This window comes from Nomascus leucogenys, chromosome 1a (assembly GCF_006542625.1).
Source record: "Nomascus leucogenys isolate Asia chromosome 1a, Asia_NLE_v1, whole genome shotgun sequence".
NCBI classification, from domain to species: Eukaryota; Metazoa; Chordata; class Mammalia; order Primates; family Hylobatidae; genus Nomascus; species Nomascus leucogenys.
Window position 1 is genome coordinate 93767245 of NC_044381.1, and position 14255 is coordinate 93781499.

The following is a 14255-nucleotide window of genomic DNA, read 5'->3' on the forward strand; positions in this document are numbered from 1 at the left end:
CACTGCAACCTCCACCTCCTGGGTTCAAGCCATTCTCCTGCCTCAGCCTCCCGGTAGTTGGGACTACAGGTGCATGTCACTATGCCCAGCTAAGTTTTTTGTATTTTTAGTAGAGATAGGGTTTCACTGTGTTATCCAGGATGGTCTCAATCTGCTAACCTCATGATCTGCCTGCCTTGGCCTCCCAAAGTGCTAGGATTACAGGCGTGAGCCACTGCACCCAGCCCTAGATTTCTTATTTTAGTGATAATGCCTAAAAAGACCCTGCCTACTCCGAAATTACATAACTACCTACTGTTTATTTTGCTAGTAACTATTTTTTTTCTTTTTTTGAGATGGAGTTTTGCTCTTGTTGCCCAGGCTGGAGTGCAATGGCACAATCTTGGCTCACTGCAACCTCTGCCTCCTGGGTTCAAGCAATTCTCCTGCCTCAGCCTCTCGAGTAGCTGGAATTACAGGCATGCACCACCATGCCCGTCTAATTTTGTATTTTTAGTAGAGACAGAGTTTCACCATGTTGGTCAGGGTGGTCTCGAACTCCCAACCTCAGGTGATTTCACCCACCTCGGCCTCCCAAAGTGCTGGGATTACAGGCATGAGCCACCATGCCCAGACTTCTAGTAACTTTTTGATTGAACATTATTGACTTCAATTAATGGACCAAATCAGATGAACAAAATAATTTTGTCAACCTTATCATTCCTTCATCTCCCCCATGATTCAAGCATTAAAAAATAAAAGCTGGCCGGGCGCGGTGGGTCAAGCCTGTAATCCCAGCACTTTGGGAGGCCGAGGCGGGTGGATCACGAGGTCAGGAGATTGAGACCATCCTGGCTAACACGGTGAAACCCCGTCTCTACTAAAAAAATACAAAAAATTAGCCGGGTGCGGTGGCGGGTGCCTGTAGTCCCAGCTACTTGGGAGGCCGAGGCAGGAGAATGGTGTGAACCCAGGAGGCGGAGCTTGCAGTGAGCCGAGATCGCGCCACTGCACTCCAGCCTGGGGGAGAGAGAAAGACTCCGTCTCAAAAAAAAAAAAAAAAAAGCAAACCACATTTTATTTAAATAAATCCATAAGCAAGCAAGCAAGCACTATAGCACTATATCTGGAAGGTCAAAAAAGTAAAAATCATGTCTCAGCAGATTGACGGTGGAAAAGCTAATGTTCCAGAGATTTAAATCACTCTTAGAGAAATAATCAACTTCCACTTCCCTGGGATTCAGACCTAGGAATCAGTGCCAATAGTGAAACAGCTTATCTTGGTGCCTGGAGACCAAGGGGAGAAGTGACATGATCTCTACAGAAACCAAATCTCTGGGCACATGTAGATTTATTGATTAATGTCGGTACCTCTAATTATATTTGGAAGGATTCTATCTGGAAGCTAAAGACTATTGAACTGTAACACACTTACTTTCGCCTATTTTTAACGGAAATTCCTAAAGGGAGAGACATAGAGGACAGTTTAATTTTGCCCCGTGCCTAGAACAACAGCAGCAGTCTATTAAATCATTTCTAAATTACATTTCAATATGATGATTTTATGACCTCATTCCTCCATCACGCAGCTGCAGTGGAGGCACAAGAGATAAGACCTGGAGAAAATGTGGGAAAGAAAGAGCCTAAAACATGACACTCATAAGTGGTCAGCAAAATTAATATAAGGGCTCATGGCCAGGAGTGGTGGCTCACGCCTGTAATCCCAGCACTTTGGGAGGCCAAGGTGGGTGGATCACGTGAGGTCAGGAGTTCAAGACCAGCCTGGCCAACATGGTGAAACCTTGTCTCTACTGAAAATACAAACATTAGCTGGGTGTGGTGGCACATGCCTGTAGTCCCAGCTACTCAGGCGGAGGTTGCAGTGAGCCGAGATGGGGCCACTGCACTCCAGCCTGGACGACAGAGTGTGAGACTCCATCTCAAGAAAAAAAAAGGAGGTGGGGCTCAAATCGAAGATTCCCAAAGCCCTTCAATTACCTTTCAGAAGAATTATACCCAGAAATAACTCTATTTTTTAAGTCACAAAAGCATCTAAAATATTTCATTTCCCAAAATTCTATTTTTAGTCATATTGCTAAGAATACACCCACTGTGCAATATGAGACTTAGTTGTGTTTTTTTCAATCATAGGAAAAGAATGTTTTAAAATTTTACAAAATTGTTGGACTCTGTGCAGGAAGTAATCCACTATTTCTCTTTAAGAATTTCGACTGGGCATATAGTCGGGCGCGGTGGCTCACACATGTAATCCCAGCACTTTGGGAGGCTGAGGTGGGCAGATCACGAGGTCAGGAGTTCAAGACCAGCCTGACCAACATGGTGAAACCCTGTCTCTACTAAAAATACAAAAATTAGCCGAGCATGGTGGCACATGCCTGTAATCCCAGCTACACAAGAGGCTGAGGCAGAATAATCGCTTGAACCCGGGAGGCAGAAGTTGCAGTGAGCCAAGATCGCGCCACTGCACTCCAGCCTGGGTGACAGAGTAAGACTCTGTCTCAAAAAAAGAAAAAAAGGAAAAAAAAAAAAGGAATTTTGACTGGGCGCAGCGGCTCCCACCTGTAATTACAGCAACTGGGCACAGTGACTCAGACCTGTAATCACAGCAACTCAGGAGGCTTAGGTGGGAGGATAACTTGAGGCAAGGAGATAGAGGCCAGCCTAGGCCAGCTAGGGGCAGCCTAGCAAGACTCCATCTCTCTAAAAAAATTTTTTTTAGTTAGCTGGGTTGTAGTGACATGCACCTGTACTCCTAGCTACTTGGGAGGCTGAGGTAGGAGGATCACTTGAGCCCAAGTTCAAGGCTTCAGTGAGCCATGATCACGCTACTGCTCTCCAGTCTGGGCAACAGAGTGAGACTGTGTTTCTAAAAAGAAAGAAGAAAGAATTCCTGCCTTCAGAATAAAGAATACACTTCCCCCAAATAAAACATCTACTGCTTCTCTAGAGTTGTTACCTCCCCTTTTCCTTCCATGTGTGTATGTGTGAAGTGTGTGTGTGTGAAGACTTTTCGCTTCCACTTTTTCCTGTATTTTGGAATCTAGATTTTTAAAAAATTATCTTTATGATCACTGTCAAAAATGGAATTTTTTTGCCGGGCACGGTGGCTCACGCCTGTAATCCCAGCACTTTGGGAGGCCAAGGCAGGCAGATTAGGAGGTCAGGAGTTCGAGACATGCCTAACCAACATGGTGAAACCCCATCTCTAAAACAAAACAAAACAAAACAAAACAAAAAAACACAAAAATTAGCTGGGTGCAGTGTAATCCCAGCTATGCTGGAGGCTGAGGCAGGAGAATTGCTTGAACCTGGGAGGCAGAGGTTGCAGTGAGCCGAGATGGCGCCACTGCACTCTAGCCTGGGTGACAGAACGAGACTCTGTCTCAAAAAAAAAAAAAAAAAAATGAATTCATATCATATTAACTTTTAGAGGTAGGTGGCTTGTTTGTTTGAGACAGGGTGTCACTCTTGTCACCCAGGCTGGAGTGCAGGGCATCATCATGGTTCACCGTAATCTTGACCTTCAACTTCCCAGGCTCAAGTGATCCTCCTGCCTCAGCCTCCCAAGTAGCTGGGACCGCAGGAGTCTGCCAACACAACTAGCTAATTTTTAAATTTTTATTTTTATTTGTTAAGAGATGAGCCTCTCCATGTTGCCTAGGCTGGTCTCGAACTCCTGGGCTCAAGGGATCATCCTGCCTTGACCTCCCAAAGTGTTGGGATTATAGGTGTGAGCATCTGGTGCAGGCTTCACTTCTAATTTTAGTTCTCTTGCTATTTCCACATCTGCAGTTACTTCCTCTACTGAAGTCTTGAATTGCTAAAAGATTCTGATTACTTTTAAGAAAAAGAAGCTTTTAAATCCATGAGGATTGGAATCAACTTTTTTCAAACTTTCATTTAATGTTGGTATTTTGACCTCCTCTGTGAATCCTGAATGTTCTTAATGGTATCTAAAATGGTGAATCCCTTCCAGAAGGTTTTCAATTTACTTTGCCCAGGTCCATCAGAGGAATCATATATATGACAGCTATAGCCTTATGAAATGTATTTCTGAAATTATAAGACTTTAAATTCAAGATTACTCCTTGATCCACAGGCTTCAGAATGGCTATTGTGTTCAAAGGCATGAAAACAATATTAATCTCCTTGAACATCTCTAACGGAGCCCTTGGGTGACTAGGGGTATTGTCAATAAGCAGTAATATTTTGAAAGAAATCTCTTTTTCTGAGCAGTAAGTCTCAATAATGGGCTTTAAAAATTCAGTAAACTGGCCGGGTGCGGTGGCTCACGCCTGTAATCCCAGTGCTTTGGGAGGTCGAGGTGGGCAAATCATGAGGTCAGGAGTTTAAGACCAGCCTGGCCAACATGGTGAAACCCCGTCTCTACTAAAAATACAAAGAATTAGCTGAGCATAGTGGTGGGTGCCTGTAATCCCAGCTACTCTGGAGGCTGAGGCAGGAGAATCTCTTGAACCTGGGTGACAGAGGTTGCAGTAAGCCAAGATCGGCACCACTGCACTCCAGCCCGGTGACAGAGTGAGACTCTGTCTAAAAAAAAAAAAAAATTCAGTAAACTGGCCAGGTGCTGCGGCTCATGCCTGCAATCTCGGCACTTTGGGAGGTTGAGGCAGGTGGACCACTTGAGCCTAGGGGTTTAAGATCAGCCTTTGTAACATGGTGAAACCCCATCTCTACCAAAAATACAAAAGTCAGCCAGTCTCATAACCTGGTCTCCAAATAAATAAATAGATTAAAATTTTTTAAAAATTAAAAAATAATATTCAGTAAACCATACTGTAAACAGATGTGCTGTCAGCCAGGCTTTGTCATTTCGTTCCATTGATAAAGCATAGGCAGGCTAGATTTAGCATAATTCTTTTTTTTTTTTTTTTGAGACGGAGTCTCCATCTCTCGCCCAGGCTGGAGTGCAATGGCACGATCTCGGCTCACTGCAACCTCCTCCTCCCAGGTTCAAGCGATTCTCCTGCCTCAGCCTCCTGAGTAGCTGGGTTTACAGGCACCCACCATCATGCCCAGCTAATTTTTGTACTTTTGTAGAGATGGGGTTTCACCATGTTGGCCAGGCTGGTGTTGAACTCCTAACCTCAGGTGATCCGCCTGCCTCGGCCTCCAAAGTGCTGGCATTACAGGTGTGAGCCACTGTGCCTGGCCGATTTAGCATAATTCTTAAAGGCCCTAGGATTTTGGAATGGTAAATGAGCATTGGCTTCAATTTAAAGTTACCAGCTGGTTTAGTCCCCAAGAAGAGAGCTTGTTTTTTGAAGCCAGGCATTGAGTTCTCCTCTCTAGCTGTGAAAGTCCTAGATGGCATTGTTTTCTAATAGAAGTCTATTTTGTCTATATTGAAAATCTGTTTAGTGTAGCCACCTTCATCAGTTATCTTAGATCTACTGGATAACTTGCTACTTCACCTTACACTTTTAAGTTACAAAGATGACTTCTTTCCTTAAACCTATGAACCAACCTGTGTTAGCTTCAAAATTTTCTTCTGCAGCTTCCTCATCCCCTCTCAACCTTCACTGAATTGAAGAGAGTTAGGGCCTTGCTCTGGATTAGGCTTTGGCTTAATATTATGGCTGGTTTGATCTTCTATCCAGACCACTAAAACTTTCTCTATATCAACAATAAGGCTGTTTCACTTTCTTTTTGTGTTTGTTTGTTTGTTTGTTTTGAGGCAGAGTCTCACTTTGTCGCCCAGGTTGGAGTGCAGTGGCACGATCTTGGCTCACTGCAACCTCCACCTCCCAGGTTCAAGCAATCCTCCTGCCTCAGCCTCCCAGGTAGCTGGAACTATAAGTATGTGCCGCCATGCCTGGCTAATTTTTGTATTTTTAGTAGAGAAGGGGTTTCACCACATTGGCCAGGCTGGTCTCGAACTCTTGACCCCGTGATCCACCCGTCTCAGCCTCCCAAAGTACTGCAATTACAGGTGTGAGCCACCGTGCCTGGCGTAATTTTTAAATTTTTTGTAGAGATGGTTCTCCCTGTGTTGCTCAGGCTGGTCTCTATTTTCTGGGCTCAATTAATCCTCCCTCCTCGGCCTCCCAAAGGGTTGGGATTACAGGCGTGAGACACTGTGCCTGGCCTTTTAAAATTGTTTGTGGAGACAGGGTCTCACTATGTTGCTTAGGCTGGTATGAAAGAACTTGAATACCTATATTTTAATATGATTTCCTTCTTTTATAACCCTAGTTTATGCATTTAATCATTTTTCTGGAATCCTGCAAAATACCTGATCAATACTCCTCAAAACTGTCAAAGTCATGAAAAAAGGGGAAGATTGAGACACTACCACAGACCAGAGGAGACAACTAAATACAATGTGGTTTCTTGGATTAGATCCTGGAACAGAAAAAGGACATTGGTGGAAAAACTAGTGTCAGTCTGGCATCTAGTTAATAATAATGTACCAATGTTAGTCTCTTACTTTCAGGAAATGTGCCATAATATCGTAAAATGACTACTTTAGGAGAAACTGAAACTGCGTAAGGAGCATATGGAAACTGTACTTACTATCTTTGCAACTTGTTTGTAAATCTAAAATTATTGCAAAATAAAAACCTTATTTTAATTTTATTTTTTTTGAGACAGGGTCTCACTCTGTCACCCAGGCTGGAGCGTAGTGGCGCGATCTCACCTTACTGCAACCTCCGCCTCCCGGGTTCAAGCGATTGTCCTGCCGCAGCCTCCCGAGTAGCTCGGATTACAGGTGCCTGCCACCATGTGTGGCTAATTTGTGTATTTTTTAGTAGAGACGGAGTTTCACCATTTTGGTCAGGCTGGTCTTGAACTCCTGGCCTCAAGTGATCCTCCCGCCTCAGCCTGCCAAAGTGCTGGTATTACAAGCGTGAGCCACCGTGCCTGCCCTAAAAAGCCTATTTTTAAACAAGCATTATTCTGAGAAGGGATTCAGGCATCTACAGCACAAAAGGATTCAGAATGCTTGCCATAGAGCTGCAGATGCTGTTGAGTGAGAGCAGAGAGAGCACCAGGATCAAATGGACAGTCTTGTGGGCCAAAGCCTGGCAGCAGGAACATCATTTCTGCCCAGATAGGTCCTGTGGCCCATCCTGAGGCAGTGAGTGTGGGAACTGTAACCCCTGATCTGGGCAGCAATAACCCTGAACGCTGGAAGGGGCACATGCCTCAGCTAGCCACCTGCCACCTGCCACGTGAGTTCAAGGAGATCCTTTCTATCAATCATGGCTTAATAGGAAACAGATGACAAATGAAGCTGATTCAAGGAGGTTTATTTACAAGGAAAAAAAGTTCGAAGTTGAAGGTAGGGATAATGCAGGAAATCAGGGTCAGCAGAAATCCCAAAGAATTTAAATCTCCTGAAGGGCAGGAATAACTCCACCATAGCAGTAGCATAGTAAGAAGTCCTTAATGGACCCCCAACACCCCCAACAATAGTTTTTTTTTTTTTTTGAGATGGAGTCTCGCTCTGTCGCCCAGACTGGAGTGCAGTGGCGCGATTTCGGCTCACTGTGAGCTCGCCTCCTGGGTTCACACCATTCTCCCGACTCAGCCTCCCAAGTAGCTGGGACTACAGGCACCCGCCACCATGCCTAGTTAATTTTTTCTATTTTTTAGTAGAGACGGGACTTCACCGTGTTAGCCAGGATGGTCTTGATCTCCTGACCTCGTGATCTGCCTGCCTCGGCCTCCCAAAGTGCTGGGATTATAGGTGTGAGCCACCATGCCCAGCCTACCCCAACAATAGTTTTAATTGAATTTCAGTAAAATGGAATTGGCCAGTCACAGTGGCTCATGCCTATAATTCCAGCACTTTGGGAGACCGAAGTGGGTAGATTGCTTGAGCCCAGGAGTTTGAGATCAGTCTGAGCAACATAGTGAGACCCTTCCTCTACAAAAAATGCAAAGAATTAGATGGGGGTTGCACACACCTGTGGTCCCAGCTACTCAGGAGGCTGAGAGGGTGGGAGAATAGCTTGAGCCTGGGAGGAGAGGTTGTAGTGAGCTGAGATCACCCCATTGCACTCCAACCTGAGGAACAGAGCAAGACCCTATCTCAAAAACACAACAACAAAAGAAGTAAAAAGCTGGGGGATATAAAGCAAAACTGACCTTGAGCACAAAAGTTAAAGAATGACTTTTTTTTTTTTTTTGAGACGGAGTCTTGCTCTGTCACCCAGGCTGGAGTGCAGTGGCGCAATCTCGGCTCACTGCAAGCTCCGCCTCCCGGGTTCACGCCATTCTCCTGCCTCGGCCTCTCCGAGTAGCTGGGACTACAGGCGCCCGCCACCACGCACAGCTGATTTTTTGTATTTTTAGTAGAGACGGGGTTTCACCGTGTTAGCCAGGATGGTCTTGATCTCCTGACCTCGTGATCAGCCTGCCTCGGCCTCCCAAAATGCTGGGATTACAGGAGTGAGCCACCGCACCCGGCCCAGTTTAAAAAATTTACAGGCAAGATGGCAAATTTTTCTTTTTTTTTTGAGACAGAGTCTTGCTCTATTGCCCAGGCTGGAGTGCAGTGGCACAATCTCGGCTCCCTGCAACCTCCACCTCACGGGTTCAAGTGATTCTCCCACCTCAGCCTCCCTAGTAACTGGGATTATAGGCGCCTGCCACCATGCCTGGCTAATTTTTGTATTTTTAGTAGAGACGGGGTTTTGCCATGTTGGCCAGGCTGGTCTCAAACTCCTGACCTCAGGTGATCGGCCCGCCTCCGCCTCCCAAAGTGTTAGGATTACAGGTGTGAGCCACTGCGCCCAGCCAGGATGGCAAGCTCATTGCTCTTGCTCCATTATGGTGGAAAGCAGAAGTCCCAGGAGCCATATTCCAGTTACAGATATGTTACTTTTTCCCCTGAGCAAGTTAGTTAATCTCTTAGACCTTACTTCCTCAAATGATTTTAAATGACATTTATACATGTATAATACATATATCAGCTTCATAGAGGTTCCCAAGTCCTTTGGAACTCAAATAACATTTGGTTCAAATACCTGTTTTCTCAGAGGATACTCTGGGGTTTAGTTTCCTCTTGGCGTTCTGTGGTTCTGAAATCTTGCTTCCAGCAATGCTAGGGCTCCGGTGCTCCGTGTCTCTCCTTTCTTTTCGTCACCTTGTCCTCTCACTGGCACTGGAGACTGCCTCAATCTCTTCTCTGTGAAGCACCACTCATCCAGACTGTATTATTGTTGAAGGAAGAGAGCCACAGAAAGGGGATGACATTCTGGGGCAGACTGACCTAATTTGGATTTTAACATTTCTTAACTTAAAAATTCCTGGTCCATTCCCATTTATGGAGAAATCATTCTGCGTCTCTTCCATTCACGCTGTAGCCTCTAGGCATTGTGCTGGGTCCCTCTTAGGGTCACTACTGGTCCTTATAGTGCCTTTGTGCACATTTAGAAAAAGGCACCCTAGGCTGGGCACTGTGGCTTATGCCTGTAATCCCAGCACTTTAGGAGGCTGAGGCGAACGGATGACCTGAGGTCAGGAGTTCGAGACCAGCCTGGGCAACATGGCGAAACCCTGTCTCTACTAAAAATGCAAATATTAGCCTGGCGTGGTGGCGGGCACCTGTAATCCCAGCTACTTGAGGCAGAAGAATTGCTTGAACCCAGGAGGCAGAGGTTGCAGTGGCTGGGCAACAGAAAGAGGCTCTGTTTCAAAAGAAAAAAAAAATGGGTACTACATTCGGGAGGCCTCACAACACATGGCCAGATTGCAGCCCCAGTGCCTCCTCACCTGGCTAACTTACTTGTCTCAATCCCTTAGATTCTAATTTATTTCTTATAGAGTAGTTTAACTCTTTCTTTACTTGCCCCAAGCCATCAAACTTATTCCCAAAGGGCCTCATTTTTATAATTAATTTTTAAAATGTGCTCCTAAACCATAATAGTTCTGACTAGCACTGGGATCAGTTTTGATTTTTTCTTCCCCTGCTAAATGTACACCATGATGATGGCAGTGGTGAGGAAGACGATGACAACAATCCTTAAGCCAATATGTGTAAGTTATTACATGAAGAAAAACAATGCCCTTTTCCAGGAAAATAAATGGTCTTTTCTTTGACATGTAAGAGATTTCTTGTTATACCCCTATTCATTACAGAATAGAAACTAGAGTTTCTAAAGTACTTTAAGCTCTCAAAAATAAAAATGCTTAACTCTGCAGATGCATTTGATAAATGTATCTGTATGGCAGCAAGCCAGCAAGTTCCTGAATGACAACAGGATGTAAGCCCAGCTTTATGAAGCATATTTATTGTCAGAGTCATCACATTCTCTAACAGACCATGGGGAAGTAAGAGACATGGGCCACAATTTTGACATCATATGTTTCTGCAATTTAAAAATGCACCAACAGCATTTGGGAGAAACAAAAAAGGCAGGATGTTAAATGTTCACACCAACTATAAGTTACATACTCATTTCAGAATTTTAAAATGAGAACAATAAAAGCATATCATGGAAGGAGAGAGCGTATCTGCTTTTTGTTTAGGTCCTTTACAGCACATTTCTCTATATCTTGAAGAAAAAGTCATCTTGCTAATATTGTTGCTAAATAAATGCAGAGTAGTCTTTAAAATAGACTTTTAAAAGGCACCATTGCTATTAGGTTGGTATAAAGATGAAATGAAATAATACATGTAAAATGCTTAGTGTAATGCTTAAAGCATAATACTGTTGACTACTCCACAGAAATTCAGAAGGAATCACAAAGAGAAGACTAGGGGATTATTTATTCCTGGTATTACTCAATCCAATTCAACAAATATTTAATGATCATCAACTTTATTTTTATTTTTATTTTTTTGAGATGGAGTCTCACTCTGTTGCCCAGGCTGGAGTGCAGTGGCGTGATTTCGGCTTACTGCAACCTCTGCCTCCTGGGTTCAAGCAATTATCATGCCTCAGCCTCCCAAGTAGCTGGGATTACAGGTTTGCACCATCATGCCCAGCTAATTTTTGTATTTTTAGTAGAGACGGGGTTTCACCATGTTGGCCAGGCTCATCTTGAACTCCTGACTCCAGGTGATCCACCTGCCTTGGCCTCCCAAAGAGCTGGGATTATGGGTGTGAGCAACCACGTCCAGCTGATCATCAACTTTATGCTAAGAATTGGGCTGGGAGCAGGTATAGGAGGAAATAGAAAAGAATGCTGTGGCCAGCCAAAGTGGCTCACATCTGTAATCCTAGCATTTTAGGAGGCTGAAACCAGAGGATTGCTTCAGCACAGAAATTTGAGACCAGCCTGGGCAACTGAATGAGACCCTTCTCTATAAAAAATTAAAATAAAAAGAAATTAGCCTGGTGTGGTGGCATGCACCTGTTGTCCCAGCTACCCAGGACACTGAGGCAGAAGGGTTGTTTGAGCCCAGGAGTTTGAGACTATGATTGCACTACTGCACTCCAGCCTGGGTGGCAGACTGAGATCCCATCTCTCCAAAAAAAAAGAAAAAAAAAAAAAAAATCCGGGCATGGTGGCTCATGCCTTGTAATCCCAGCACTTTGGGAGGCCGAGGCAGGCGGATCATGAGGTCAGGAGATGGAGACCATCCTGACTAACATGGTGAAACCCTGTCTCTACTAAAAATACAAAAAATCAGCCAGGCATGGTGGCATGTGCCTGTAGTCCCAGCTACTTGGGAGGCTGAGGCAGGAGAATGGCGTGAACCTGGGAGGCGGAGCTTGCAGTGAGCCAAGAGCGCGCCACTGCACTCCAGCCTGGGCGACGGAGCGAGACTCTGTCTCAGAAAAAAAAAAAAAAAAAAAAAAAGTATGTTTATCTTGTTTTAGGAAGAGAGAGCAGAGGACAAATATTGGATATATTTAATTCTATTAACTAAATCTTAAGTTTAAATATTGACAATGTCACACTTGAATTATTGAATATGTTTAATTTTACGAAGTATGTTATGTTGCTCTAAGTATGCATATTTAGTTTAATGTGTATTGTTTTATGTAGATGACTTAGAGATAATTTTGTATTTGTCAGTAATCCTAACCACAGAATGTTATAGTTTTCAGTGGCACTAACACTTTCTTCTCTAAGAACATTAAAATAAATGAGCCAAGTGGAATTGTGCCATCACCTCTAATTATTGGGCCTTAGGAGTAAATAGATCAATTAAGAACTATGCCTTACTTCTAAAATAGCAAGCTTAAAGATGTGCTAGGACTTGACAGGTCCTTGTTCCTGATGACAAGGGTGAATGGCCTTGTAGGACTCTTTAAGGAGATTTCATGTTAGCCTAGGTTTTGTAATAGCCAGTCTCCAAGATGGCCCTCAGTGATCCTTGCCTGTTGGTATCCATGCCCTTGTGTAGTTTCCTCCCATATTGAATTAGAGTTGGCCCTCTGTGACCAATAGAATACAGCAGAAGCGATGGTGGGCCTTACAAGGCTGTCATAAAATCCACTGATGCTTCTGCTTTGGTCTCTTGGATCACTCATTCTGGGAAAAGCCAGCTACAGTCCTATGAGGACCCTGAGTAACCTTTGTAGGAAGGCCCATATGGAGAAGAAGGAAGGTGCACAACCAACAGCCAGCACCACTTTGCCAGTCATGTGAATTAGTCAGCTTGGAAGTGAATCCTTCAGCCCCACTCAAGCCTTGAGATGACTGTAGCCCTGGCCAAAATCTGATTGCATTCTTCTCAGAGCAAGAACTTCCAGGCCAAACTCTTCCAAATTTCCTGACCCACAGAAACCATGAGAAATAATAAATGATTTTTGTTTTTCTAACCCAGTAAGTTTTAGAATAACATGTTACTGATACAGAAGGTATGGAAGTGATGTGACTCATTCGAGGAATTTTTGTTTTGTTTTGTTTTTGTTTTTGTTTTTTTATTTTATTTATTATTATTAGTTTTTTGATAGGGTCTCACTCCTGTCGCCCAGGCTGGAGTGCAGTGGTGCAATTATGGCTCACTGCAACTTTGACTTCCTGGGCTCAGGTGATTCTGCGACTTCTGCCTCTCAAGTAGCTGGGAACACAGGTGCACACAACCATCCTTGGCTAATTTTTAAATTTTTTGTTGAGATGGAGTCTTGCTATGTTGCCAGGGCTGGTCTCGACCTCCTGGGCTCCAGTGATCCTCCTGCCATGGCCTCTCAAAATGCTGGGATTACAGACATGAGACACTGCAGCCAGCCATAGACCTGCATTTAGAAACAACTCTGCCTGAGGCCAGGCATGATGGCTCACGCCTGTAATCCCAGCACTTTGGGAGGATGAGGCGAGAGGATCACTTGAGGTCGGGAGTTCAAGATCAGCCTGGCCAGCATGGTAAAACCCTGTTTCTACTGAAAACACAAAAATTAGCTGGGCATGCTGGTTCATACCTGTAGTCCCAGCTACTCAGGAGGCTGAGGCAGCAGAATTGCTTGAACCCAGGAGACAGAGGTTGCAGTGAGCCAAGACTGAATCAGTGCACTCCAGCCTGAGTGACAGAGCAAGAATCCCATCTCAAAAAAAAAAAAAGGATATATATATATGTACACACACACACATATATGTACTTATATATACTTTTATATATATTTTTAAGACATTAGCAACATCAACTGATTTTACTTATTCATTTATTTATTATTATATATTTTTTCATACAGAAACAGGATCTTGCTATGTTGCCCAGGCTGATCTTGATCCTGGCCTAAAGTTATCCTCCTGCCTTGGCCTCCCAAAGTGCTAGAGATTATAGGTGTGAGCCACTGTCCCAGCTCATAATCTGATTCTAAAGAGACAATTGATACCTTAAACTGAAATTTATTTTTAACTTTTTAAAAAAATTTATGTTATTTTATTTTTAAATTTATTTTCTTTTATTTTGTTAAGAGACCCTGTCTCTTAACAACAACAACAACAACAGCTACGAAAAAACCGTAAAAATCTCCTAAAGTGTTTGTTTATGTGTTGAAATGTTTTCCTTTCTAACGTCACAGAAATCTTTTGGAAAATATTCTTTCTTACTTTGAAGAAATAGTTATCCGAAGTTCAGCAATTCCTTCCAGTTTACACCACTTTACTTCCATTCTACCCTTGGAACCAATGTATGTCTCAAGTTTGTGATTACAGCTTTGACTAAGCATGGCTCTCTCCTTCTTTGCTTGGGCAGTGCTTTAATGGATTGCCCAGCCATCTGTATGGACCCAGGAAACTATTATACTTCCATTGGAAAGTCCCTATATGTGAACTGTGTTAAAGAACTATAGAGCACAGGTCACAGGAAGATTCACTCCCACCCAGGA